This window comes from Pinus tabuliformis, chromosome J (genome assembly GCF_031772625.1).
Source record: "Pinus tabuliformis cultivar Carrire ecotype Pingquan chromosome J, CPIR1, whole genome shotgun sequence".
Lineage (NCBI taxonomy): Eukaryota > Viridiplantae > Streptophyta > Pinopsida > Pinales > Pinaceae > Pinus > Pinus tabuliformis.
This window is the reverse complement of record NC_142295.1, coordinates 1,080,848,836-1,080,855,622: the sequence shown is the minus strand read 5'-3', so window position 1 is coordinate 1,080,855,622 and position 6,787 is coordinate 1,080,848,836.

Sequence of the window (6,787 nt, the reverse complement as noted above, 5' to 3'; positions counted from 1 at the left end):
AAGCTGAGAGGTTATCAGATGAAAAAAGAGCTTCGAATGTCAATTTACCACAAGTGTGAGATGCCATATAGGAAGGAAACAAAACAGCTAGTAACTATAGAAGCCATCATATGTGCATAAGACAAATACAAAAAACCAAATTTTCTACCATAAGTTAATGCTATATGCCCTGAAATTGGAAATCCTGGATCTGGTAGATGTCGTTGTTCACCTTTATCTGCGTTCTCCATAAACCTTGGGGCAAGGTTAGACCCATTTTAGATAAAGCGTCCGCCTTTTTGTTTTTGTTTCTATCAATATGGGAAATAGTATAGCCCTTATTGTCCCATAATGCTGCTATCTTGTCCATTTACCCAGTCAAGATGTTGTTGTACATCTTTAAATGCAGATTCAACACCCTTGAAAACTTATGTGGCACTTAAATTATCTAATTAATCAGAAAAATAATTGTAGATATATATATATAGACTACGCCATCCAAACCTCCATACTTTTGAAAGTCCAAGTTGTTCAAACAAACCTACATACTTTTCAATGGCCAAGTTGGTGAAGTTGTGATTAAATTAAATAAACCCTTAATGCCCTTCAAAGGCAATTTTAGTGAAAGTTGGTGAATTTGTCGGTTGCATGTTCAAAATTTCTACCAACCCGGCATTAAAATAATATGTTTGATATCTAACTCTCATGTCATACATAAACATAAACATTTAAATTTAGGAAAAATATTCCTCGTTGACAAAAGTTATTATTTGTACCCACTGAATCTAACGGTTAAATAATGTTATCTGTTATGGGTAAGTTTAAATATCTAAATCGATCATTAGTTATTTTCTGATTAGGCTCTGACAAAATTGTCCCCGAAATTCCTCCGCGGAATGCCTGAACTAATCTTTTATAATATCTGTGTAAAGGCGTAATTGAATTGCTCATGAGGGAAGATTTTAAATATGTGAGATGATTTTGTGTTTATTTTGTTGGCTCGTGATTTAATAGGACATTTATGGTAGTTTATTATGGTAAATCTATGTTTGTATTTTAAGTATATTTTATTTGGTTTTGGTATATGTGAGAATTTTTAAAAGTTGAATATGCGATGATTGATATTATTAAAATAAATATTTTTTTAATAAAAGTTAGGTGGTGGTAATGTTAGATTATTTCTGCATTGTTGAATTAGAGGTTTATTTGGAATATTTTATAATTTCTTAATATTAATCAGTTTTCGAGATTTTTGATAGGGTTTCATAAATACAAAGTTTATGAATAATTTGAATATTTTGTATGTGATTATTTTTACTAAATTTGAATTTTTGAATTAATTTCAAATGACATACATTGATTTTGAAGTCTGAAATTTTGAGTTTTAGAGTGAATAAAACAATTTCTTTGAATCTAATATATTTATTTGGAGTTATAATATAACAAAATATTTTATTAAAATAGTGCAATGAATATATATAATTTCTCTAAATGCAATATATTAGTTTGGAGTTATAATATAACAAAATATTTTATTAAAATAATACAATATATATGTGTAACAAATATATATATATATAAAAAAAAAAACTGACTCCAATGTAATAATTTGCAATATGTATATGTTTATTTTACTAGTTTGTCAACACTTATTAAATTTGTTTGTCCAATTAACAAGGCCAATCATATAAACAAACTGTATCATATAAATTGGAGTACAAGGTTGCCATAAAAAAATTAAGGGTACAATCAAAAAAATTCCAGTGACATGACAAGAAGAATAATTATGGTCCTATAATTCTTGCTCCCCTCTTTGGCCACAACTGCCTTTATTGCATTACGCCGAGAGGGACCTGAAGAAGTTGGTGGTCCGCTGGAGACAACCACAACGGAAAATTCCCTGCATTTTCAACTGAAGTGATTGGATCGATAAAGTGATGATCCGTTAGTTGTCAATTTCCACCCACTACAGTCCGAGGAGGGTTCCCACTACAGTCCGAAGAGGATCACCGGTTGGATTTGCTCGTTGCAAAGATTAATACCCCTACATGAAAAATATATATCACTGCCAGACATAATAAACATATTAGAGATGTTTAAGGGAAAATAAGGAGAGTTGTATTTTTTATTTTTATTTTTTATTTTTTTTTCAAGTGAATTTTTAGGGTGAATCGTTTGTAATGAGAATAAGTTATTGAGATTTTGGGAATTTTGTCTACTTGTTCAGTTATATTAGAAGTTGATTCCTTATAAAGTAAATGCCATTATATTTTTAGTCATGTAGAATTTTCTGCAAATTCTCTACAAATCTATCTCTGAGATCTATGTAGAAAATTTGACAGTATATTAACTCGATAATGCAATATACCAAAGCAAAATACTATAATCTACTTCTACTATCAAACTTGCGGAAGCTTAAAGATCGAGTTGAATCAAAGCTGAACACATATAACCATAAGAAGAAGAATCAATACACATGAAACACAGAAAATACTCAGGGGAAAGCCTCAGCTAAAAACCCCACTATCTGTATTATCATACAAGGTGGAAATACATCAAGATTACACAAAGCTTTAGCTCTCACAGCTAGCCAGCTCTCAGTACAATCCTCCTGGATGCTCACAGGCAAACAAGGCTTCTCACAAACCTTCTCCTCTGCCCTCCAAGCCTCCTATTTCCTTGCGCAGTTTTCCCTGGGTGATCCAGTTGTTACCTAGTGTAACACTGATCTCACACACTGCTCCAACACACTGTCAGAACTGCGCAATCCTCAAGGAACCTTGTTCCTTCTGCATGGATGAGTTTCCTTTATAGGAAAATTCCTCCAACTGATAGTACAATGTCCTTGTCTTTAATCTCAACTAGGTCTTTGTCTGAATAGACATGCATGAGTTATTTATGAGAGAATCCTCAATTATCTGGAGTACACTAGTTGGATGCATGCATGCATTAACTGACTGAACTCACAATTAGTTCCTCAACCTGTTTGGAATTAATTTAATTGGACATAACTCAGTTAACTGAGCTAAGTAATTACAACTCATCCTTATCTCCTTAATCAAGGGATAATCTCCTTAATTTAAGGGATAACTGTTGCATGACTTCACCAAGACTTCTAGCTTGAATTTCTCCAACTAATTAATCCAAGATGAATTAATTAATTATTTTTCAAGCAGCTAGTCAAACTAAATTCGAATTTTAATTCAATGACAAATTAATATTGGAATATTCTGAATGTTATTTTCAGCATTTCTTGTTGTTATTCTCAACATTCTCTCTCAACAAGAAAGGAATTCGACTCGATCCTGATCCTAAACCTTTGGAATGTTCTGCATGCAACACTTCTCTCTAGTGTTGTTGCTTCAGCAACTCAGAAACAAACAAAAAAAAACATCCAACCTGAATTAGTACGATGCATCTGTCATCAAAGTCTCTAACTGTTATTGCCTCTGTCAATTGAAAAACTATGCGCTTCTGTTGAATTTGCCTTTCTGCACTGTTGTCAATCCTTCTCTACGCTCTTCAGTATCTAACTGCTCTAGCCTCTGTCACTTTGATCTCTGACTGCATCAATCCCACTGATTCCTCCTGCTACTTTGTACTTTGGGCTCTCGTAGCAAGGTACAATCCATGAGATAAAACATCTCAATGGACCCTACCCAATTTCAGCCTTCTTGAGATTATCACTTCACATCGCCCCACCTCACACCTGGAGGTATGGCTGCATGTGATCCCTCTACCCACTTGGCTCGAAATTTCCCCTACTAGAGGTCTCTGCATGAGTGGATGCCTCTACTCGGTCACCTCTCAACATCTCCATTTGTGGCTCCTTCACAATTGTCTGAGACTTCTTCTAGGACTGCATGTTGAGAGGTAATTTACTCTCCCTCTCAACCACCAAGTCTCTAACATTTGTCTTGCTCCTCAAGGCTTTGCATACATCTTGAACCTCAAGTGCATACATGTTCTTAGCTAGCACACTAATCTGTTTCATCTTTCCCGTTGTCACGAAATGTTGTGGAAAAAGAGTTGATTTTAAATTAGTGATATCTCCCTCATTCGAACTCCGATTCAGCTGATTTTTTTTTAATTTGGGTATTTTTTCGCTAGGAATCCAGATCTACTATTTATTTCTGAAAATTTTGCACAAAAAATTTCAGATCTGCTCTGTAAACTCGCAGCCTTTTTTTTTCGTGTACTGTTCACTGCTCCGATACCATGTAGAATTTCCTACAAATTCTCTACAAATATACCTCTAAGATCTATGTAGAAAATCTGACTGTAGATTAACTCGATAATGCAATATACCAAAGCAAAATACTATAATCTACTTCTACTATCAAACTTGCGGAAGCTTAAAGATCCAGTTGAACCAGAGTTGAACACATATAACCATAAGAAGAAGAATCAATACACATGAAACACAGAAAATACTCAGGGGAAAACCTCGGCTAAAAACCCCAATATTTGTATTATCATACAAGGTGGAAATACATCAAGATTACACAAAGCTTTAGTTCTTACAACTCGCCAGCTCTCAGTACAATCCTCCTGGATGCTCATAGGCAAACAAAGCTTCTCACAAACCTTCTCCTCTGCCCTCCAAACCTCCTATTTCCTTGCGCAGTTTTCCCTGGCTGATCGAGCTGTTACCCAGTGTAACATTGATCTAACACACTGCTCCAACACATTGTCAGAACTGCGCAATCCTCAAGGAACCTTATTCCTTTTGCATGGATGAGTTTCCTTTATAAGAAAATTCCTCCAACTGATATTACAATGTCCCTATCTTTAATCTCAACTGGGTCTTTGTCTGAATAGACATGCATGAGTTATTTATGAGAGAATCCTCAATTATCTAGAGTACACTAGTTGGATGCATGCATGCATTAATTGATTGAACTCACAATTAGTTCCTCAACATGTTTGGAACTAATTTATTTGGACATAATTCAGTTAACTGAGCTAACTAATTACAACTCAAATACAACTCATCCTTATCTCCTTAATTAAGGGATAATCTCCTTAATTTAAGGGATAATTGTTGCATGACTTCACAAAGACTTCTAGATTGAATTCCTCTAACTAATTAATCCAAGATGAATTAATTAATTATTTTTCAAGCAACTAGTGAGACTAAATTCGAATTTTAATTCAATGAAAAATTAAAATTGGAATATTCTGAATGTTATTTTTAGCATTTCTATTTTAGCATTTCTTGTTACTATTCTCAACAAGTCATGGTTTTAAAATGCATATCCATGGGGGCATGCAAGGTGTGCCACCCCATAAGTGGATGAAGATATGCATTGCACCTTGTATCCTCATGACCCCATAACATCATCTAGTTACTAAAATCATATAGCTATTGTCCCCTTAACATTATAGTTTGATGATTGCACCTCACAACAATGTATACAGCTTCAAATATCATTGTCGCAAGGCCTACCAATGCTTAGGAATTAGGTTTGTGAGAGTGCCAGGTTGACTTGAGGGATGAGAAGCATTTGACTATTATATATGAAATGTCACAATTGGAAATGTTATTTCTTAGGTTGGAACAAGCAATATTCAAGGTTCATTGCCACTATTTTGAAGGATAGTCATAAGGTAGTTGGCTTAGATATTGGGTTACCAACCTTACCTATTGCAGAGATTTAGAGGCACCAGGTAGGTGTGAATATGATTACATGGACTCCTCATAGCCCTTGCCAAATTTTAACTACATGAGATGATTCTTAAGCACTCATATCACAGCTATAAATATTAGTCAAACACTGGTGAGGGGTTATGGTCTTGACCCCATCTTAGCTTACACCACAATTTATGAAAATAATCAATTATAGTGATATTCCATGTAAGTTGACTTGGTTTATCAAGACCCGCAAGATCTTGTACAAAACAAATTACAAGAAGTTCTTGGTTGAAACTTATTTATACCCTAAGTCACCAGGTTCGAGTTCGAGGACCATGAAATTCGAATAAAGTTCGGCAACTCAAATTTTGTTGATAAAATTCGACATAAAATTCGCCATATAGAAATTCGAAAAAAAAAATGTATATTAAAGATAGATATATCATATGCATATGAGAAATGGTATGGCAACTTCAAATGCATTTAGTATAGCTGTTTCTGTTCTGTTTTAGAAGAAACTTATAGTATCAGTGATCATAGATGAACAATAATGACAAAAAGAGAACACAACTAGCCAGGGTTACCTTAGTGTTACCCTGATATATCAAAACAATAATCAAAACACTAACAGCAAAACAGTACAGCAGCCAGCTTGTAACAGCAAAACAGTAACAACAAAAGAGAATTCCCTGATATTACAATTTACAGTAACAGCAAAACAGTACATGTACAAAACTAGCCAGCTTGTGATATTTGTTGAAGTGTTGAATCACAATTAGAAAGTTTACAGTTTTGAAACGTAGGAATCCTCAAGGCATGAAAAACAAGCACAGATTCTAGAAAATATCCCAAAAAAATTAAAACATGATTATAAGAAATCCTGTAGGCTGTAACTTTGTAAGCAACCATTCATAACTATTTTTTAAAGATAGATTGGCATAAAAAAAATATACAAAAACAGCAAATATATGCTAACTTCTAAGATATTTAATTAATGAACAGCAAATATATATTCTTTTGGCAGTTCAATGAAAAACTCTGCATTATAATTTATAAGATAAAAAGACAGTTTAAACTTTAAACTTTAAAGTAGCAGCTAGCTTGGCAGTTTTAGGCTCTAGCAAATTGTTCATGCAAAAACTAAACTAGAAATCTAAAACAGGAACACAAGTT